Source organism: Corvus cornix, chromosome 8, assembly GCF_000738735.6.
Source record: "Corvus cornix cornix isolate S_Up_H32 chromosome 8, ASM73873v5, whole genome shotgun sequence".
Lineage (NCBI taxonomy): Eukaryota > Metazoa > Chordata > Aves > Passeriformes > Corvidae > Corvus > Corvus cornix.
In genome coordinates, this window is record NC_046338.1 from 11,853,511 (window position 1) to 11,877,977 (window position 24,467).

The 24,467-nt window shown below is 38.7% G+C and overlaps 1 protein-coding gene across 3 annotated transcripts in view; it reads right to left on the reverse strand.

Annotated features, from left to right (window-relative positions):
* Positions 1 to 24,211, reverse strand: part of ZZZ3 (zinc finger ZZ-type containing 3) — a 58,403-nt gene extending 34,192 nt beyond the window's left edge. The window contains exons 1-2 of one of the 3 annotated variants that reach the window (XM_039556460.1): positions 24,146 to 24,211; positions 268 to 421 (exon numbers count right to left, since the gene is read on the reverse strand). The gene's annotated coding sequence lies outside the window, so the exon portion shown is untranslated. Of the gene's footprint in view, positions 1 to 267; positions 11,271 to 23,692; positions 23,750 to 24,145 lie in introns of those variants that run through there. The other 2 variants (XM_039556459.1, XM_010408980.3) reach the window with 2 other exon arrangements.
* Positions 24,212 to 24,467: the final 256 nt, after the last annotated feature.

A 24,467-nucleotide genomic window follows, 5' to 3' on the forward strand; every position in this document is an offset into this window, starting at 1 on the left:
CCATTTCCCCTAGGTTGTTCTAATTAAAGCTAGCACACATTAGGGGTGAGTAACTGACATTTCAAATCAATACCAACAAAATAACCTAAACCAAATAGAAATGTATACTTTGGTTAGTAATTACTGCTGAACTCAGCAGACTTTAGAAATCTTATGCAAGAGAGAAATCTTTACTGATTTGCTGATATGATACTTTCTAAAGAAATATACCTTACATGACAAGATAAAAAGTTATTATTTCCTTAGTACAAATGTAAAAAAACTTACCACTTCAAAACTAGAAGAAATATAAACTTCTGGCATTTCATGCAGCAGACTCTTACTGTACCACTCAAATAATATCAGTCAACAATTCTGATATCCATCATGTAATCCAAATGCTTTACTAGTTTATGCCATCACATTAACAAGATTTTGAAAACTGTTGAGAAAAAGACAAAGATATCAATAAAACATTTAAATTACTACACTGAAAACAAAGAAGAATGCAACAGGACATACAAAGAATAACAGCTTTTTAAAGAAGAAATTATCAATTTTAAAAGTGTCCTACATAAGGAAAGAACAATATGCTATAAAGTAATTGAGTATGTGAAATGCTAATTTAGGTTTCAAATGTAAAATACCTTTTGTGGTAGTTTCTAAGTGATTCACTGTATCATACACTAAACGTGCAAGCAAATGAATTCACCAGAGTCGTGTTAGAGTGTTCAAATTTCAGACAGTATTTGAAGAGACACAAGAAAACAAATAGTGAAAGGTATTACTACAACTAATGAATTATGAAATGCATTGTCCAATGTATTTTATAATTAGATACACAGTTAATTTTAATTAACTGAGCAGAACTCTAAACTTATATTGGCTCCAAATCCTTGAATAACCTCCATCTATACAACAGGACTAAAACACTTTCTAGAGTTCACATTAAACCTATCCTTCATCCAAGGAAAACAATGTATAGCACCTCCTTTGTAGTGGAAGTGAAGTATTTTGGATACTGAAAGACAGAAATACATCTAGAGACCCAAAAGTCACACAATGCTTTCAGTCATCTCCACGTTAGGCATTTGCGCCAATGACCAAGTTACTACTTGAAAAAACACACCAGCAATCACCTTTAATTTCAGAACATCTAGTACTATGAAGGCACCATAATTCACTAAAGAATAGTGGTTATTGAAGCTTTCTTCATATTCTATTGACATAATAAAAGTGAGCTTATTTTCATCTTGACAGTTCAAAACTTCATGATGCAAAACACAAGCTGACAGGTTCCTCAGTATTCTTCATTCTACACAGTTTTTATATTTAGATTACTGGAAATTGTCTTTACTTTCAACCTAGTTAGGATTTCATACTGCTAAGAACAGCAAATTAATTCACCATTAAGTGGCCAATTCAAAATACAAACTGAGCTACGTAAGAGGAGAAGAGATTAATTACGTCTAATTGCGGTGAAATTCAGTAACAGAAGATGTTTCTACGGTGATGCTACATGAAGTACCATAAATTCTATTATGTAGATAACTAAATCAAATCAGGTTTCATTTATGCAGTGGGATTTCTCAATTTAACAAACAGAGAACTAACATCATAATAACACAAATAAAGAATGGAAGAACAAGAAGGCAAAGACAACCACTTGAAAAAGCATGTTACTCTAAATCCACATTGTCTAGAGACACCAAAACTATGACAGATTTTGACCAATTTTTGCAAAAGAACAACATACCTCAAAAAATACTAAAGCTCTGTAACTTTGGTAAAAATACGAAATACATTTAAACAAAAAATCATCCAAACAAAACACTTAAAATATAAGTGAGTCAATCAGAAGGTAGCCTAATCTCAACATTTTTAATTACTTTTACCAGTCCTAAGTAAAGAACATATGAATAAGTTGTTTCAGGAATGGCTGGAATTGTGATGTCAGTATTTTGTCAGATTTGTACATCTCATCTCTCCTGATTTTCTTTTGCCCAAAACAACCCTTTTTTACTCACAGTAGGAAAGACACAATCCCTGCTGTGTCTATGTGCCTTTGGGGACAGCTAAAGCATTTTAGACACAGCAAGAACATTGTGTAAATATCAAAGAGGAGAAACCAAAGTGGGTAAGAAAAGTTTTACCTAGTCAGGATTTTTTGTCTGGTAACAGTTGGCAGGGATGGAGGAGGGAATAATAATTTAAAAAAAAACAGCAAACTTTAATCAGGATACAGTGAAATGACTGCACCTCAATTATGCTTAAAACCTAGAAAACAACATTCACAGGGGCTTAACAAGTGAACAATTATATAATTTTTCCCAAAAGTTTCCATGGAAAAACTGTCTTGAAAATTAACTATTATTCCTTTACATTGCATAACCAATTACAATGACATTTTTCACTTAGAACAACCACATCTTCTGTGGCAGAGAAATTCAATGGAAGAGTAATTTAATGTTTCGGACATCACTCATTTTAGAAACTATTTATGAGCTGGAATTAGGAGTGCAAGGGAAACTAAATAAGCTTTTAGCTCTAAAAGCCTTTCTTCAGGGAACCATATCAACATTTAAGGAAGAATACTGGAATACTGCAATAAAGACTGCAAGTTTGACGAGTGATAATCAGCCAAGAAACAACACACTATGGTTTGCAGAGCCCACTAAAAATTAAGAAGTTACAGGTTAAACAGAGTGTAATGCAGACAGAGCTGTGAAATAAGTAAGGGACTCTGAATTTGTCTCTTGTGGGAAAGGACCTCTGTAAGAAGCCAGTGAGCAAATGTTGCTGCTGAAACCATACCAGAAATGGTCACACACTAATCAGTAGGGACAATCTTCAGAGTGAGACTGAAGTTCAACCGCTTGCAGAAATTGTCTGTACATCTTACATGCAATCAAGAATTTCATGACAACATAGGATGTATTTCAGGGTATGCATTTTTGCATTAAGAACCCTTAAACTTACTCAGCTTTAGGCAAACTCTACCAAAACACACCATATTCACATTATCCTAGAATTTTTATTTAACTTAACCACAAGCCTATTTAGTAAAGTTACTGAATGCTGAACTGTGTGCATGAAACTTCTAGCAGCAAACATTTACATAGAGATGAAACCCCAGTTAAAGACAGCAGAATGAGGAAAACCCTTCCTAAATATGCAGAATAACTGATTTTTTTACTGCATTACACTGGTACTGTCTATCTGAGAGTCAAGTATGAGCCCAATTGTTTAAGGAATCCAGAAACGTGGATACAGTTAAAAGTATGTTCCATGTGACCCTAAGCTAGAAAAGAGACGGTGAAAAGACTCAGTCAATACCTGAACGCACTGGGTGTATACCAGACCTGAAAGTAGCAAAGCAACCGAAGCCTCTACTGTACCTGTGGTGGAATTAAGTATTTGGAACTTAAGATGGATAAAATAACATTACACACAACATCAAACAAATAAAAAAATAACCGTGTACTGGGGGTGGGGGAGAACAGACTCTTGCAACAGAAGAAGTCTCCAATGGTTATTTGATGTCACCATTTCATGATAATGGGCAGTATTCTAAAGTCTTCCACAACAATTCAACCCTAGAAAACAGAACAGTGTGTTCATCTGATCTAGAGTATAACAAATCATCTTCATATTGAAGAGAAATAATTTATTCTCTTCTTGTTCTTCTGAGTCTCATCTATCAATCAGCATGCCCAGTGATAATACTGCCATGATAAAGATTCCAGCTCTTCCCAGTGTTCAGATATTGCATCTGTGGATATCTGATAGCAGGAGCACTCTCTAGTACCATACTTCAGTAAATCCCCAAATTACTTCAGAGACAACATCTGCTATTGGCAAAGTTACCATTTACAAGAGCAAATGTGACACACATATAGAATTGCTCAAAGTAATAAATAAAACTGATGGATCTCTGTGGTATAAAATAGCAGTTCTTCAGTTCTCTGCAGAGCAATGGAATGTTACTTAAAACAGTACATTTTAAAAAATTGAAAGCAGCAGATATTTATGCAAACAGAATCTAATCCCTTATTTGCCCAAGACAAAAAAATTAGCACCTCTGAAAAGATGAGAATCTACACAGACACGAGATTATCAAGATTTTGGATTATCTCCACATAGAAAATACATCACTTCCTAACATAGTATTACTAAATTAGGGACGAATTTCATTTAACAAATTATATTCAGCAGTCTATCACATCTAGAGTATGCCAGCATCTCTTCCCACACATACTGAGCTTCACATAACTACATTAGCAAGAAATCAGTTTTCTGGAAACAGCATTTTATCTTTCTGATTCTACATTACATCAAAACAAGCAGTACTTTCAAATGATAGAAATAACCTCCACCAAAAGACATTATGAAGATGTTACCCAAAATAATATGTAACAATAAGCAGCCTAAAGCTATAATGAAAGCTTAAATGCAATAAAAATAAATAAACATTAACGGAACTATTCTGAGATTTCAGCTGTCTCTGACACAGTAAGATTATATTACATATAATCAAAATATAGTCTGTCAGAATGGGACTACTTATATTAATCTTATATATAAAAGGCAAGTAAGATAAAGTAAAAGAAACAAAAGTAGAATAGCATGAAAAAATTATCAACAGGTTTTTAAAGCTAGCAAACTAGCAAGGGAAATGTTTTACTCAAAACTAAAACTGTGAAGAACCAGAATGGGTAGTTCAATATGCTATTTTTCTTCTTTAAAATAGATGAGTTCACTAGGCTAGACAAATCCATTCTTAAGTAAGAGGAAAAAAATTCTTCAGAAAGAATCTTCTTGTGGAAAGCTATTTCTACTTCTTTCTGGAAGAAAAAAACCCCATAATGGCCAGGTAAAATTAATTGGTACTTAAATAATAGGATATATGAAAACAAACAAAAGCTCATCCTCCTCCTCTCCAACACTGTCTTATTCTTTCTCTAAAATCACAAAATATAAGAAAAAGGTTGAACAGAAAGTTATAGGACAATGACCAGCAACGTACATCTGTTCCTTTGCACCCCTTCCACTCAGCAGTGTTATCAAAACTGCTGACAGCACTGGTATTTCTCACTCTTCTGGGATGCCTATATGAGGAAACTTACTGGGAGGATGGGTATGATATAGGCATCACCCCTCTTCCAGCCAGACATTCCAGGATAAGATTGCAAAATTACTTCACATAAAATTAAATATGAATTACACAAGTGTGACTTTACAGCAGAACTCTAGAAAAGCAACCACTATATCAAATTTCTTCTCTTTAAAGCCTGAAACACTTAAACTGCTTTCAGTTTCTTGTATCTTGGCCAAATTAGAGTTTGTGCTGAAATTATACATTGAGGCATCTGTCTCAGACTGATATTCCCACCCTGCTGTCTCTCTCCTGAATTCTCAGTCAAAATAATTACTCATTTCTGTGCACAAATATGGAAATTATTTTAAACCCCTCTTACTGCTTAAGACACATCTAACTGTTTCTTCAAGAAGGTTTTCTTCCTCCATATTTTGGAGTAAGAAATTGGAATTCAGCATAGAGAAGCGTTTGCCTGAGAAAAAAAAATCCTGGTGGAGCTGTGATGAAGGCAGGCTGAGGGGAATGCTAAATGTGAATCCACAGGTAAGGACAGCAGCTACACTAGCAAAATAAGTGGATGCTGACTGGAAAAAGAGACAGACTGGAAATCCTGAAGAACTACTAGAAGACAGAAAGATCACAACTGTGAAGAAGGAAAACCGGAACTGGGAATAACTGCAAGGAAAAGGCAGAATCTGTGATTTTACCTAGTCCCAACTCACCTAAACGCATCATACCGCACTCATCCCAATTATTTGTCACAAATACCTGGGGCAACTCTGTCAACACAACTACTTGTGGAACTGTACTTTGAAATAACAATCCACAAATAGGTCAGAGTTGAAAATACCATCTTTTCTTCTTTTCCTTTCAGATGGCTCCAGATGAATAAATTTTTCCTGTGGGTCTATTAAAGAACAATGTGCTCAGCACAAGCATGGGATCACGTGGCCACAACAAAAGGTGAAGTTGTGAACTTTGTAAGGTGGTACCACAGCCCCTTGGAACAACAAACCACATTCCACACTTCAACACATCACCTGGTGTGTTCATCTTAACCATGTCATCTTAACAGAAAAATGCAAAAAATGATCATTTAATACAAATTGCACTTGTCCTGAATAAAGACAGTAGCTTTAAGTAAACACCCTACTTTACTGACTCATCTATAGTCAATAAAGTCACTGCTGTCTGATACAATTAACAAGAAAATTAAAACCAGACTATGTATATACCATGTCCCAATTAAAAAAACTATGCTTAGCCTCACTTAGTGGTCATCCCTCTGTATCCTTATCACCACACCTACCCAATCCACTTTATCATCCTAGGTGAAAGTCCCACTCTAAATTATAATATGCTTTTTTCATGTGAAATCATTCAATTGCTAATTAGCTGTCCTGTTATCCAAAGAATATCTCCTGTGCAAGATTACCAAAACATGTGACTAACATCTTTGAGATACATTAAATCACACAGGTTCTTGAAAAGCTCATTATAAAATTAATTACACTAACTTAATTACAGTAACCATTTATCAAACTGTTACTCTAGCAGAAGACTCCAATTGTATTTAATCTTTTAAACACAGAACACAGTTTCATATACATAGAAAAAATACTATTTATTTCCTGAAGAAGTTATTATTACAACACACAGAAGATACCTAGCATAAAAAGACATTGCTTTTTCCTATAGGTAGGTTGCAATTGTAAGAGGTTGTCAAGTACTTAATAATCCTGCTAGCAGTTTACAGATGAAAAGGAACGTGATGGAGAAAATCAGTGCTCCTTTACTTTTTCTTAAAAGCCTCAGGATAAACCAGTTTGCTCATTTTTGTAGAATATTACACTGGAAATTACTACTCTGTCTGATTTACTTTTGGAGCAGTGACTACAAACATGCTACCTTGTGAAGTACACTGTAAAGTGCATATTGTATGAAATACTGTCTAGAACATATTTTTATCCCAGATGATTTTCAGTCAAGGGCATGCATTTGAAATGCACCAGCTAATACAGCTTTTTATATGCAAAATTACAGCATCAGCTCCATAAGCCCCAGAAGGCTCTCCCAATGACAAACTGATGTACAACTCAGAGCAGCACCACACACACACAACCAGGTGCTCTGCGTGGGTTGTGCTTGGAAGTGCTGCTGCATTGTACTAAAGCAAATCCAAACCCAGAGTTTAAAAGGGACACATGAGGCATGCAACAGTTCCTGTAAAACATTTTGAACGTTGTTTCAGAATTAAAATGTTTTCGTTCTAATTTTTTCTTCAAAATTTAAAATACACCCTCTCTCCCCAAAGAAAAAAAAGTGAGAAGGCTGTTTTTCCCAGCTATCTCCATTCACGAAAACTGTTTTAACCGCTTCTTTTCCATCTGATAATGCTTTTGCCTCAATCTAGGGAATACACATTATTCTATAAGCAAATCAGCAATGGGCTGGCTTTGTAGTCCTAAACATGGCACCATTCTGCCACACATCCCATCGAACCTCCAACGTTTTGAAAAATCCCATGTTCCTCCCTCTGGTCATATCCAAACCTCAAGGATGGTGTAGCGAATTCCGACCTATACATGCACTGACCAGACTGCTTGCAAACCATGTATAGCAAGTAACTACTGGGCTCAAATCCCCCTTAAAAAGGGGACTACAATTTTTGTGAAAGCTGCAAGCTCTCTACAGTTCTGAGATGTCTACTCTCAGCTAAACTTAGGGCGAGTTGCTACATTGGCCTAAGGATTCAAATATTACTTAGTGAAAACAGTAAACAAATAGAGGGACACCAAAATGGCTGATCTAAATCACATTCTAAATGCTTAAAACACATTCAGGACAGACTGGGGGCAGGAAGGCACCCAGAACTATCCTGAAATCCATGAAGAAAAACAAAAAAGCAGCCTGTCACTGCTATGCTATGGCCCTGCTGTGTCTTTTCACCAGATGCATTTTCATGCTCCCAGAATCACAGGCATCCCTTGGTACACCAGCTGATACTGAGTGTATAATCATAACACCAGTCACCACCACCACACAGATGAGCTCTCACATGCAAGGGGCTCAGCAAAGTAATGAATAAGCTCATAAGCCAAGTATGCTTTAAACTTGATTTAAACACAGCCTGCTACCATAGAATCACAGAATCATTTAGGCTGGAAAAGACCCTTAAGATTATTGTATCCAATTGTAAATAACTTGCCTTATGTCACTTTTTGACTGGCAGTTATTTTTAAGAGCCCCAGCTCTCTTAAATGCTCATTTGGCTCTATTACAACTGACTTTGACATATCAATAAAATTGTATTTACACCAAGTTGTTTCTCTGGTGAACAGCCAGAGAAACATCTATTATCTAAAGAAACTGTCTGAGATGCTACAGCTGTTGACATGTTTCAGTACTGTACTCTATGCTAGAACTTCAACACTGTGGCAGTTCTCAAAATAGTGATCTGCAGTAAAAAGCTATTCCTCCTTTGCCTTCCATATAGGAGACGGTTTCTTTTCATTGCCTCGTGCTGCAGTTTGGTCTAATACACAGCACAACTGCTACAGCCATATTTAGCCATACGTGACAGCTCTGCCATTGCAGACAGTCTTCCAAAGGAGTTTTGAGCACATTCCTGCTCTGTGAGCTGGATGTCAGCATCATCTACACCAAGAATACGCCTTTTCCCCCAGAAGTATCTGAAGGCAGACAAATTTTCTCCTAGTGCTTGGGCATCCTGACAAAACTGCAGATATTGGAACTTAAAAATGTTTTACAATTTATTCTTAGAAACTTTCTGAATTCTGCTTTGTAACTAACACTGAGCTTGTTAAGCAGAGAGGTTTCAATACCCCCCTACAGCCTGGCGTTCCCACTGTATGCTCAGTCTGTATTTAAGTTTTCTAAGTAAGAAGACTGTTATGTATATTTCAGTCTACTTGGCTTGGGAGTTTCCCCTGGCAAGTACTGAAGGTGTTTTAAGTGCATCAGGAACTGTGTTTTGTAAAAGCTTTTAAAGGAACAGTGAGCAGCTGCTTTCTGTTTCGCTGCTGTCCTTTCTTCAGGCACAGGAAACAAAACCTGCAATACGAACATTATCATATACACCTTCCTTTTAATCACAGCACATCTACTGCTAATAGAGGCCTTTATTTAAAAAAGCACTGACTTTATTGTAAGACTGCTCCCAGTTCAACTAGTACATTACCTATTTCTAGCTGTTTCTGTTTATATCCAACTACTTCCAGGTAGGATAGCTGGCCACAATTTCCTTGATTTAACAGTACATCGGTAGCCTGGTTTACTTTTTCAGTCTAATATATGAAATTCAAATAGAACTATGACTGCATCACATGTAATTTTGTTTTACTTGATTGCCATTCTGCTTTCCTCTCTTGCTGTGCTCAGAAGGCCTTTGTAGGCCAGTACATTCACTGATAAACAATATGCTGCTTTTTATTTCCTACAATTTCTGTGTTTTGTCTGGCCTATGCTTACAGTTCCAATTGGAAATACAAAAGAAGTTCTGTCTAGCCTACATTTACATTTAAAATTTCAGCCTTTTAGTTACTCTTACTTTCTCAGTATGAACATTTTTTTTATTTGAACATTTTGGCATTAAATTTAATTAATTGCCAATGTAATTGCCATGTAAGAATGCAGGGAGTTGTTTGTTCTTTTCCTACAGGTCTTTGCTTTTCCTGTGACCACTGACAAAGAACCTTTAGGTTTGCTCCACTTTCATTTTTTATCCAGATGCCGGCTTGCTCATAGGATTTGCAGTTCCTACAGCCCTCGCACAGTAAAAATTCAGGATAGTCTGATTCACAGTTCCTTGATCTTTCACAGTCACAAATTTATTCCCTTGAAAGATTAAGCCAGGAGAGTACAACTTTTCATACGGTACCACAATGCATCGGCTGTTTCTTCTCCAGGTATCTTATTAATGTGCTAAATATAAGTATTTTATAGATTCAAAATGTATTTGAAAGCATTTCTAAGACTTTACACTGTTACTCTAAACCTACCATTAACCTGTCAACACACTGCTGAAATACAACTACAGTTTACCCTACATATGCTTTTCTTTTGGCTTCCTTTATTCAACTTTGTGATATAAGGAATACCCAGATATTCTGCTTTGAATTTATTGTTCTTCAGGGTTTTGTTTTGCAACACTCAGTTTATGATTTCTTGCAACTACCTGAGACAATTTACTTTCAAAACTATGCTCACAGTTCAAGTATAAAATGAAAGACTGCCTATGAAGTGAAAAATTCATTCTGATTCTATTACCCTGTTCCACCAGCTGAATATTATACCAATGACTTTGTAAAGATCTCTCTTGATATTGAGATGTTGCACTACATTTCCAGAGCAAAAGGGACATACTTATTACTGCCTAAGCACATGAGCATATCTGTCACCTATGCACAGACACTTGATTCCCTTTGCATGTTAATTGACTATTCACTTTCAAAACTTCTTCCTCATTAAATTTAAATGCAAATCAATTATGCTCAACATTATTAACTTCAAGCCTCTTTTCTCACACAGAGTAAAGCCACACGTCTCTGCAGTCAGTACTTTGTCTCCAACAGCCGCGATAAGCAGATGGTTAAGCAAGAGCTGCTGTGTATAATACCATTCTAGCTTCCAAATATTTTTAGCTCAGAGTCCTCATAAGTCATATGTGATTTCTATCTATTTTCTAAACTTCAGTGAATTTCTCTCCCATGAATTTTCCTTGTCTTCCCTTGAGCTCCCATAAATTTTTAGCGTTCAGGCTATCCCACTGATGTTTTTGTAAAAAGAGAATTCTGTATTTTCATTTTTACAAATGGGTATAAAGACCTGGCAAAAAAGGAAAGGCTACAAGGTTAGATACCAATTGCAGCTCTCACAGCAACTTCATTTTAACTCTTTCTCCGTTCTGCCTTCAACTGGCTTTTTTCTGTTTTGCTTTGTCTATTTTTTATTGGCAGAATAAATTTTTTGTGTTCTACTCACAGCTTCCCCTTCCACTTCAGTTTTTCTGACTTTGCCTAGATACATTTTTCAGGGATAAAACAAAAAACCACCTCGTGGTATTATCAAGGACGGGAAGCTACTGCATGCATAAAGCATGCCTTTGCAACTGTAATGTCATAGATATTGCAAATACATACACTCAGCACTAGAAACAAAGGTGTATGTTTGCAGCTATATCTACCCTAATAGAATACATGAGACTTCAAGGCTTTAAACAGCATCTTGCCTCTTCTCATTTTAATTTTCTGAAACTGAAGTAATTTCTCACAGATTTGACTTTCCTCTTTTGTCTCAAGACAATAGGATTCATGACTGTGGAAGTATTTAATGGATTTTATACTTCAACAGTTATTAATTCAATAATTCAGGGCAAACTCTGACCACATTTTAGTAGAATAGCAATTTAACCTTTTATATAAAAATACAAGTCTGGTTATGGTATCTAAAATTCTCGATAGTATCTATTTCCATAAATAAAAGGAGACACTCATTTTACCATTCCTTGCAATTAACCTGTAACATCAGGTTAAAGGACTGAAGAAACATTAAAGGGTATTCAAGTTCCAGGTTCAGCCACTAGAGAATTTCTCAGAGCACAAGAACAAAGGAAAAAAAAAGAGATACCATCTACCTTCAGCACATTTTATCACAGATTCAGGAAGCAGGAAGAAGCTGCCAGAAGGTGTGTCAGAGAGTGTGAATTATGTAGTTTCCATACCTATCCTGAGCAAACATGAGCAGATTGCCAGGGTTCAGACATTTCCCTAAATGGCCAACCCATCACAGCAGTAAAAAAACCTGCACTTGCAGTTAAGTTCTTGCTTTGTTTCTGAGCTGCACACCAGGATTGCTCACACACTGTATCAAATGACAACACATTTAGAAACTTCTCATTTGAAGAAATTAGATAAAGTGTAGACTAAACAGTTACATTATTTACTAGGCGTTTAGACACTGACACAAATACAATGTAAAACTGACTTTTTTCCTACTTTATCCCTCTGAAACATTCAGCTACAGAGATGTAATTACTGCAATGGTTATGTCTTACAAGACCAAAACCAGTATGACCAGTAGCTTTCTGAATATGCCATAGATAGTTTGGAATCTTTAGAGTATGAATTTGAAAATAATCAATAAAAGCAGTCACAAAGTTAGAAATCATAATGGTTCACTTTTACACATTCCCATTTATAAAGATATCAAGCAGAAGACTCTATATATGGTTCTTTTTAATAATAAAACACTTACAGTTTGCCAGTGATGTCCTAAAAAAGCCTTACTGACTCTTTCTAAGGCACAGTTTTTACAAAGTATTCTAAGGAATTTAACAGCACTACATCAAAACAAATGCTGCGCTTATTCCTTACTTAGTACCTCTGAAGAGTGGACATGAAATATTAAGTAAGGATTAACTTGACAAATGTAGTTTATATACCATCCATAAAACTGCTTAAGCTTTTAAAAAGTACTACAGAAAAAACCCCAACCCTGATTGCCAGTTATCTTGGAGAACATCTAAAATTTCTGTAAAAAAATACAAAATTATTCAGCTGTGAACAACTGTATTTCAGCACAATGCTGTAGCCATAGAAGAAGAAAAAAAAATACAGTAAGAATATATCTCCTAGGCTGCCCTTGCTGTATCTTGAACATACAAAGCCCTCATAACTCAGTGATATATTATCTCTCCTAGGGCAATAAGCAATTAAACACATTCCTTCCTTGATAACAGTAGGAAAAAAAACCAACATAAAACTCTCATACCTTTAAAAATTAAGTTTCACAGCATCTGAGGACATACCTTTGCTGTAAGATCCTAGAATTAATGGTTACTTTATCTGGTTTACCTCCTTGGTGTTCTGCATAAAGAAGCTATCCCAAGTTTTGATTATTCTTATTGCCCTTTTCTGTACTAAGTCTAGCAGACAGATCAGTGTGGGATAATCATATTCAAAGCATGGCCTATGTATGTCATAGATTTTTACCACAGAATAGTTAATACTTTATGTCATGACCCCTTTCTATTAATACTCAACTCTATTTACTTTTTTAACACCTAGTGAAAACTGACTTGATGGCTTTACAGAAACGTCTATCAGAAGACTTTCCTGAGCACTAATAGCTGATTTCAAGTCAGGGTTGGGCTTTTTTGCATAAAGTTCTTTTACTCTTATGCATTACTTCACATTCCTAACAATGAGTTTCTATTTTAATACCCATTTGCTCAGTTTTGTGAGATCCTTCTGACTCAAGACAGTGGTGAAATAAAGAGTCACCAGATTTGTATCATCACTAGACTAGAGGAGGGTTTTTTTCTGCAGTCACTGAAATAATTTTATTGAAATATCACTACAGGTATTTATCAACATTGAAATGACCATCTTCTAAACATCTGCCCATTTTGACTTAAAATGCCCCTCTTAAATCCCATGCCAGCTAAGGTGGGCACTGCTTCCTTTCTGAGTTCTGCATGCACACAGTTTGGATTATCCTTGCTCCACTGAGGAAAACACTAAAACATTTTTTTTATTGGCTGTAAGTGGTAAGAAAGGAGCAACTCTGCAATGTATGTGTATTTAAAAGCCACTAAGAAAATAAAACGTAAATCCATGTGTGAGTTAACAGCATCATAATTAAAAATATGTTGGCAAATCCAGAGGCCTATGTCAAAGGTTACCCATTCACTGACAATTAAGGTTACAAAAACAGCAAACAGCTTTTTTTAGAGACTGAACCCTCTGTCAGTAGGCGGCTTGACGTCCAAAGGTTTTCACTGTCACTCCAAGTGGGTAACTCTCATAACAATCTCATCATTTTGCACCTGAACTATTGCAATGGTCTTTTCTGTGCCCCTGCTCAATTACATTCCTTTAGAAGCTTCCCAAAAGAGCACTTCCTTCTTTACTGTTTTGTCCAAGACACCACTTTCCCTCCACCTTCCTATCACAGCAATCAAAGCCACACCCATCTGTGCTCCCACTCCTTTATCAACAGAGTGGATTCACAGGCTGGTGAGCTTTCAATCATTCTCTTTAATTTTGCAACAAGACTTCCCAGGTGAGGTTTTATTTACCATTAAGTGATTTAATCTACAAACAGGAGCAATCCCACTCCCCTGTAACTTTCAGGCACATCATCCCTATTTTTTCCATGTATTTGCTTTTGTATTCAATCCAATCTCACAGTGAGCTAATTTAGAAAATACAAGTCCTTACAAAAGAGTCATTTTTCTTCTAGTTTAGCTTCCTAGACAGGCTCACTGTAATGGTGAAATGAGCACAGGTGCCGGTGGAAAACAGGGCCCACGACTTTGCATTTTGGTGACAGACAGTCCTTGGATCAGGTTTGCTGTAATGTGAAGCCTTTCTCTCAGGCTCTCCCTTACGCTTTGTAAGCCTAAGTAGCACAGTTACTTCTCTTATCTTGGAACTCGAAACTTCCATGCTGAGGATAAAAATACTTTACAACTGATGCACAGGAACTAATTCCACCATGTTATTGTTTCCATCTATCTGTATTCCCCAGCTATAACCTGTAGTATTCTGGAATTGTGAATGCTGGGGAGACATTCTTCATGTCTGCTTCCACAGAGCAGGGGTCATAGCATCATGTTTTACTTTATTTTCACTCTGGTTTACTGTTCACTTTAATATAAAACTGTTAGAATTCTGTTGAAAACTTAACTGAAATCTAGCTGATCCAAGTCGTCAATAACAGAATCTGAGGCACAAAAAGAGGCATTTGAGGGGGAAAAACACCTGCAAATTTTCTGTATTCTTATTTGTTACTGATTCAAACCCCTGGGCTCATTTTGACTTCTTCTCCCAATGGAAAATATGGTCAGTGAAGGTCAAAAAAGCAACAGTTGTCCACACTTCAAGAGAAGCTAATGTCTAAGTATTAGAAAAGCAAACTTTCATTTCAAGGCAGTTACAAGAGTGAACCAACCAGGGAAGCCACACTACAGCCCACACATAGGAAGGGCACATTTAAGGGATTGGAGCTCACGCCACGTCTGCAAATCAGGCCTGCTGACAGAACAGACAGGATGAGAAGAAACGTCCACATGATTATTTGGTACAAGTCATATAACAAAGCTGTAGTGACACATGAATCAAAACTGAAAATGGTACCAAGAATTTTACACAGTAAGCTTCTCCAGAGCTCTCCTCACTGAGAGTCTCCTGACCTTTCCGGATGGTTTCTTTGAGGGAATTTCTTTGGCCAAGTAAATACAGACATACAACAATCTAAAATGTTTTTTAAAAGGATAGCTGATCTAACTGCAACTAATTCAATTATGAGATACACCCTAAAAGCAGGACACAAAGGTCTGATCACCAGAGTTAACTCTCAAGTGGAAAATCAATGAGACACGAGTCACACTGGATAAATGACAGTAACTGGCCTGCCTTTACCTCCAGAACCTGAGAGGAAAACATTCCCTCTCTATACTCAGAATTCTGACTGAAGAAAAAATAACCCTTCATGCAACATGGGAATTTCCAATAAAACTGCTTCTGAGCTGGAATTAACCAGAGATATTTTCAGATCATGAGAGACATAACTTAAAACTCATCAATATTAACAAGATATTAGTTACCTACAGTGTTGGCGTGAGGGTTATTTTTTGAGGTGCAGTCATAGAACAAAACCCAAAGACTGCACAACAAATCTGTTCCTGTACACTTGTATAATCTGAATGGCCCTGACAGCAAACTGTACTCCAAACACCAATCCATTTATGAGAATAAGTATAGAGCATTCTCAAGGATTTGCAAAATTCACTTTGGTTCAACAATTCAGACCTCCAAAATACATGGCAAGAAATCTGAAAAAGACAGACTTCACTTTGGGATGGGAGAAGTGTGGGAAGCTTTATTTGCACTAGGACATCACACACGGAGTGAATGTTTCTCATTGTCCTTTTCGGCACTGGCTGTGAAATGGCAGATATGTGAAGAACCTTTTTCATCTGAAGTATTTTAGGAATGCTCTTAACAAAGGATCACTGAATTCCCATGATGCAGAAAAATTCTCACCTGACCTCACTTAAGAGAAATTATGTAACTACACTTTGTTCTGTTATAAACCACTTCCTCAGAGATGGATTTAAAACTATCCACGCACATATGAAAAGTAAGTGCACTATAGCAGCCTCTACAATGATACTGTGAATATTTTTTTCAGCCTTTCTGCCTTTTTTACAATGCACTGAATATAGCAGAATTTTCAGAAAACTGATGGAATAAACACCATGATTCCACTGAAAATAGAACACTAGTTAAAAATAAAAAAATTCCATAAGCTCTAGTGGCTTCTCATTTTGCCTATTTTCCCAAGGCTAAATAAATAGACCTAAACCAAAAAAACCAGAAATGTTGACAAGTGAGGACTGAGAAGACCTGAGAACATCTAGTTAGCTTTCTTTTTCCTGAAGTCTAGCTTTTGAGGAAATCCCCAAAGAACAGTGCTGGCACCATAGCAAGGCACAGAAATACTGACAAATCTTTTCAACTGACAATTATACAGATTAGTTACTAACAAAAGCAATACGATTCATGTATCCCTAACCACTAAAACCTGCTGCTAGTTATACTCTGACTTTCAGAGACATGTACATAGAAAGCTCAAGTAAAAGAAAAGAAGGTAGTGGGTGGAAAACATATACCAATATATTCTAATTTTTAAATTATTAATAAGATACAATTTTTGAGGTTGCAAATTTTTTTTACATTAGAAATAGGAAAATAACTCAAAGCAAACAAACCACAGCATCTGTTGTAATGTTAACATCTTTCTACTCCAAGTCTTTAGTCAAGCACCACCTATACGCTGCCCCAGGCAACTCTGCAGCAACTGCTGCTCCAAACTCCAGGTTAAAGCAGCCTTTTCCAGACAGTTCTGACAATTGCATCTCAGTTTCACCTCTCCAGGTGGAGCTTAGGGAATACGTGCATCTGTCTCTGCCTAAGACTTAAGCCTTTGTGCCCTTACTACATGAGATACCATGATCCCTTTATAATAGGTTACAAAAAAGCCTCTGTACTGCAGTGATACATAGAAGGAAAATCCCTGGAAGACTTAAAATATTTGAGGAAGGTAACAAATTCCTTTTCTGACATCAGTCTAATATGGTGAACAGTGTTTGCATTCTTTCGTTATTGATTTTCAGGTTTATGTAAGCAAACACTACACCAGGATCTAAACCCAGTGCCTTGTCAATTACCAACACTTTGTTTCTCAATGGTTTCGTCACAATTTCCCAACAATTACATCAAAGAGAATGCTCATAGCCTGTGAAGTGAAGTACACATAAAGTTTAATCCGTATAATTGGCGAGATGGAAAAATGTACTAAAAGTTTAATTACAGTTAGGCTATAATAGATTGAAAGCACTGTTTTATGTAAATCCTCTACACTCTTTTTAAAACGCTGGGAATGTGACAGAATTTGTTTCACTTTAACCCTTTCCCTAATTCCAGAGCATAGACGTATGTGACACAAAGCCTATCCTTCACTTGCCCTTAACCCTGAGGCAGCTTTGTCAAATTTCAAAAATCAGAAATGCTTGAACAAGGTCACATGAGATGTAGGCAGTTGATTTTGAATAGAAAAAAATGCAGAATAAGGCATTAAACTGAATTTGGTTCAAAACAGTTTTATCAAATTGTTCAGTATTTTTAACTCTAAAAAGCTTTAAAAACGTATTTGTGTCAAGGTTAGCTCTTCCAGTTTAATCAAATATATATTTATATAACAAACTCTTCAGGAACTTGAAGACTTTATCAGTGAAGATTATCCCTCAAAATACATGTCTCAGATATTAACTGTAATCTCCTTTTTTATGAAGAGAAGGTGAAGCTGCAGGGTGTGCTCTACTTCAGAGGCTGGAATGCACCCGACTCCCTGGCTCATTAGAATTTATCTTCTGAGATTTGCTTCTCTTGAATGAAGTCTTCTGAAAGACTTCGACTCTAGCTCAGTTTATTTCTTTTGGATCACTAAAACCACATAAAGGCAAGTCAAAGATATTAAATCTACAATGAAGACTCTATGAAAGTTATCTTCAATATTACATTACAGATGGCTTTAATAAATATTTTATAAAAAACCTTTAATGAATATATTTAATGAATTTTTTACTGAATCTTACAACTTTTACATCACTAATTTTTTTCTCCACCATGTTGTTTTGTTGTTTTATTTTTTAAATCATGGCCAGCAATATTACAAAATTCTAAAAATGAGGAGAGATCTAATACTAAAAAGTTATCTTACCCCCTAAGCCAAGGACAGAAAACTACATCTCAATCACCTCTAAAAGGAGGTTATTTAACCTTTTCTAGAGTACTTTCAGCAATAGATATCCCATTACTTCCCTCAGATATATAACCCTCTAATTATCTGTCCTGGATAATCTTTCCTGGAGCTGGAAAGGTTTTCCTGATATCAAAATCTCCTTTTGTGCTCTTCAGGACTATTATTTCTTATACCACCTAGAGAGAACAGTTTATTACATTATTGTCTGTTGCAAACTTTACCATATTTGAAACCTATTATTATGTCTCCCCGTCTCTGCTAAAGACTAAACAAGTACAATTCTTTCAGTCCTTCCATAAAGGTCATTATTGCAACTCTTCCCTAAATACTCTCAGCTGCTCCAAATCTGTTTGAAGCAGAGTAACAGAGACACTGCATTATCTGAGGCCTTACACTGAGTACTGCAGAGCAACTTCCCTCTCACAACAATCCTGTTCATACACCCCGGTAAGACTGCTGGGTTTTCACAGAACTGTCACGACTGTGTTCATTTTGTGATACAGCCAGCTGCTTATTTACAGAACTGTTACCCAGCCAAGTGTTTCTCATATTTAAATTTATTATTTCTACCCAAAGGCATTATTTTGTGTTTCTTTTTACTGAACTGCATCCCATACACCTCAGGTCATTCATTCAGTTTTCCAAGACTATTTCACACTCTAATGCTTGTACTCCCTCCCAGACTTGTCCTGTCCAGGCAATTAGTAAATCTGCTCTGTTCTATCACCCAGGCCACAAAACGAAAAAATAAACAAGAATAAATTCAGAAAATACACCTGCACAACACACCCATGCCTTCAATCTGAAATGTTCTTGAAGCATTTATTTAATAAGTAATTAAGCAGCATGGCAAAACTTATCTGACAGTATCTATCTTTGGTGTTTCTAGATTCCTTGGCTGTGGAGATAACATTGCTAACTTCCACACCACTGTACACGCAGAGTATGTTTAAAACACAAACATACAGGGGAGGTTCTGTCACTCTCTTCCCTCTTTAATTCATTTCTGTGTGGCACAGTAACCCAGTTGCACAGCTCTTCCAATTTGAAATGTGGGCTATCTCCCAGTTTTTCCTTCCTAAACTAGAGATACTTCAGAGACGCTTCAATTCACACGAAAAACCCCGCACCACGAGCTCTGAAAAATTCAGATCTCATGTACATATATATATGCTAATAAAACAAAAACATCAAGAAAAAGCAGGATGTTATAATTTATGTACCAAAAGGTAAACTCTCACAAACACTCCTTTCCTTTCTGACTTTTAAATTTTCTAACTGAAGTGTTGTAAACAAAGTTAGAATCATCCTTTTAAGACAAAAACCCCACTTCTCTACTACTGACATATACTTGTAAAGATGAGCTTTTACACTTACTGATACTTTGTCAGGCACATGTTCACCCTCAATCAAAACAAATACTTGTGTTTTAATATTATATTTAAATCTGAACTACTAAAAACATTTGTAAAATCTTAGACAATCGAACTATCTCTCTTGCCAACATCCATATTTCTATGTCCTGTGATGAAGTTCAAAAGACCAGAAAAACTGGAGAGCAGCTAACAGCAATCTAAAACACTGCTACAAGGAGAATCAACTCTTTTCTGAAGCAACAAGAGACAAAGCAATCAGCTGTAGGCAAAGCAAAAATATTTAAATTGAGTATCAGGTAAAACTTTAACCATGGGGTGGGTGATGGAGCTGCTGAAACAAGCAACACAATGAGGAACTCTGCCATCAGAGGGAATGACCTCACTATGCTTCCAAAGGGCAGAGGATTGGACTTGCTGAGCTTTCTGTATTTCTATGTTTACCTGAATTCATTGTAAGCATCAAAACACTGAAGTAACTTTAAAGAGCAGCTATTGTAAGTTAAGCTACTAAGCTTTTGGACTGAAGATACAACCAACTGCCTGTATAAGGGAAAGTAATTAAACACAAACTGTTAACTAATACTCAAATTCTGAACACAAACCATATAAATTATCAACCTATTACACTACAAACCCCAAGTATTTTGATTACAAAGCTGCACTCCTTAAGGGAATCTTTTTAAAGGTCTTTTTGTTTGAAACACAAGTGTCCAATAAGAACACACCATTTAATGTTCAGCTCTACATGTCTGAAGTGTCTTTTAGAGTTACTCAAACAGAAGGAAGGTTTTCAGAAAACTAAAACTCCCATGATGGTTCTTCTACAACCACAAACCATATTTACAGTGTTCTTAAAACTAGAACAATATACCCTTAAGTGTTGAAGTTTACCAGGAGCAAATTCTTAGCAGCAGCTTGACTTCCAGCAAATAACACTTAATTTGGAAACTAAAAAAACAACCCTCACTACAGAAGTGAGAAGGTTTCTCACTTTCTGCAACTTCACTCCCGCCTACGGAAGTGGCAGAATTTTTCTTCTTCAAGGTTTTTAAGGACAAAATCTACAAATATCCGTCTGGAATAATCCAAGTAGTTTTAAACCAACCTGAGAGAAAGGGAACAATAGGTCCTACAGTACTGCATTTCTAGAACTGTGAGTGCAACCTGTATCTATGGATGTAAGTGCCAAATACTTCATGAATAAATTCTCTCTTGCAAATCTGGTTCCTTATGACCTGTATCATCAGTTCCCACACAATGCAAACACTTACATTTTTGGGAAAACCAAGACAAAGCAAACCTCCACAGATTAGCTCTAGAGACCTTAAAGAGGGATTTAGAAATATGAAAGGTAATTTAAAAGAAAAAAAACGAAACAAGAAAAAAAGCACAATTGGAAGCAGGGCAGACTGCAATGACTTCTGTTCCAACTTCCCCAGTACTTTTAGGAATGTTAACACATTTCGTATTTCCCTTATGGTAAAAGAGCAGAGTACAAGTCCTTCCACTTTGTAACAACCACACAACTATTACTGACCAGAAGTCAACTTAAGTACCTAAAATGATCTGAAGAACCGGATCCAGACAAAATGGACCAAAAAAAAAAACCCCAAACAAACAACAAAAACTTTAAGTCTCCTGAAAATACTGGGAGTGTAAAACCTTCATTCTGTATGAGACTATGGACAGCATATCTCACTATGTAATCTCACTACACAAGTATGTTAGAGACAATGATAAACATCAGAGCAGTCACATGCTGTTCAGCTGTAGAACAAAAGCCCTTATTAGGATATATTCCCAAATTCTGTGAAATAAAGATCTAGTTATTTTTGCACATTAAATCCATAATAACACTGAGCCAAAGAATCCTATTCGCTCTCTTTATCCAGAAATGTTACAAATTAGGAGACAAGACATATGATTGAACTCCATCACTAAATACCTAAATAACGAAGCTATTTAATACAGCATCTCTCTTAGTAATTATACACTTAGAGTATGCAAGGCCAAGGAAAAATAATTTCATTTAACAGTGGTACAACTGAGAATTGCAACAACTACCTATGATAAACTAAACAACCAGAAATATAAATTATCAGCAGTATTTCAATGTAAGGTCATTCATTGCTGCTCCTTACTAATACACATGGTTGCACTGCGTAACACTCCTTCACAAAAAGCTTTTAAATTCAAGTCCGTAAACTCAAGGCATAGAATTTTTTATGGAATAAACATGACAGTGCTGGAAAAAGCTTGAAACCAAAGTTGTTTAGGTTCTTAATGACTTGCTACAAGTCGCATGTCAAACTAACTTAACTGCTAAGCCCTTCTGAGGCAAAGGAACGTTTCCTCAGTTGAGTGAAAATTTTCACCTGATAGCTATTTTTTTTTAACGTTTTCCCACATACTCTTTAAAGAGATGCATTTTTCTCCCCTGCTGTTTAACACACACCATGTTTTTCCCTTACACTTTTTTCCACTTCTGATTAAGCAAACTTAATACCATTAATCCAAAAGACAGTACAGTAAAATTAAAAGATGCTTGAAAACAAACTACAACAGTGCCTTGTCAACTTCTTTTCTGGAAAGTTACACTTGCTTATGTAAGGAATCACACTGTGGTAATCCCAAATCTACCAGTCCCTACTAGATCACCAGTCCTTGGAGCAGCTAGGACAGGAAGCTAGTATCTAACCACAGGTTGAAAATACACCCAAAAAGCATGTCCTTAAAAGATTGCACAAGTCAGTATTTAATGTAAAATACAGGGTACACTTAGAGCTTCACTTAAAGGCCTCAGTAAACAATCACTACATAGTGATTAGTACAGCATAACGACAATACCAACGGTAAACATAAAAATATATGTACAACCATGGAAGAGCCACTGGTTTGTTTAATAATTACTGGAAACATATTTACAAAATAAAATTTGGAACGTCAAAGCCTCAAGAACATATTCTTTTATAAAAACTTAAGTATCTGTTATGTGTTAGCCTAGAACCAGATTAGTCAAATACTCCAAGACTACAAAAACTGCCAACGTTACTGGATAATCAGGGATGGAATACAAAACACCATAAGGAAGAAACAGAACCATATGCTCTCCCTGAAGAGAGATCAGGATTAGGAGACAAAGGGAATATTGCTGAGCTGGGACACTCGGATACTACTGAAACGATTTTTCTGAATACAAGAGAAAACAGAACTGTATGTTACAAGTTTGTGGTATAACGGGACATATATCACAGCCTCCATCGCGAGCAGACTTGGGATGTTAAACAGCTCTTCCGGACCCCTGCATCCTTGAACATCAGCGCCCCTGTCCCTGTGGGGCAGGCGCCGCTTGGGTTCCACAGCAGAAACCCGACTGAGGGCAGCGGCAACAGCCCGGGCCAGGGCGGCAGGGCAGGCAGAGCCCGCGGGACACTGCCGGGGGGCCGCGGCCGCGGGGTGGCCGAGGAAGGGCCCGGGAGCTCAGGGTGTGAACACGGGCCGGCAGCTGCGAGCGCCGCACGGCCGGCGCAGCGCTGGGAACTCGGGACACCCGGTGCCGGGGGGGCACAGCGGGGGCAACCCGAGGGGCTCTGCCGGGCATCCGCGGCTGGCGGGCCCCGGGCGCGCGGACGGGAGCGGAGCAGCGCGGGGGAAGCGGCGGGACGGGGAGAGCCCGAGGCGGGGGAGGGAAGGGGGGGGAGGGGGGCGGCCGCGGGGCAGGCACGGGGTGATGTGAGGTGAGGAGGGGCAGGGCCGGGGCGGGGGGAGGAGGCGGCGGCGCGGAGCCAGTGGCGCTCCCCGGGGCGCGCGCCCCGCCCGCTCCCGAGTGCCCGTTCCCCGGCGGGAGGGGCGGCGGGTCCCGGTCCCGCCCCCGGCCCGGTACCATTACCCAGCGCGCCCAGCGCCGCCGCCATCCCGCACCCGGCCCGCTCCCGCGGGGGCCGCGCGACCTCGCGAGACTTCCCGCCTTCCTTCGCCGCCCGCCCCCTTCCCCCGCCTCACGCGGCCCAGCCCGCGCGCGCGCGCGCACAGTGCCCGCGCGCGGCTCAGACACAACATGGCGGCCGCGGCGCCGCGCACGTGCCCCGGGCCCGCCGCGGCGGGCGCGCGCACACGTAAAGCCGGGGGGAGGCGGGGCTGCCGCGCACGCGCGCGAGGCGCCACCGCGGGCCAGCTGATTCGAACAGGGCGCGCGAGCCGCCACCTCCTCCCCGCACGCGCTGGTCACGTGGGGGCTTCCCCCGCTCGCTCCCTCCTCCTCCTTCCCCCTCCCCCGCGCGGGCTCCGAACTCGGCAGCGCCCGGGTCCCCCCCCCATTCCCTCTCCCGGGCCCGGCCCTCACCTGGCGTCCGCTCCTCGGCGCGGCCGGCCCGCGCAGCCCCGCGCGCCGCTCGCTCCCTCCGTGCCGCCCGCACCAGGCGGCGGCGGCGGCGGCTCCGCACAGCGCCTGCTCCCCTCAGCGCGGCGGCGGCTCCTTCCGCTTCCTTCCCCTCCCCCCTGCTCTGCGGCGGGACCCGCTCCCTGCAGCTCCCCCTGCCGGCGGAGCGCGGCGGCGGCGCGGGGCCGGGAGCGCAGCGCGGCCGGGCAGGTGTCTGGCGGGGCGCCCTGAGGGACGGGGACAGCTCCGCCTGCGCGGGCGGCAGCAGTGGGAGGGCGGGAGGCTC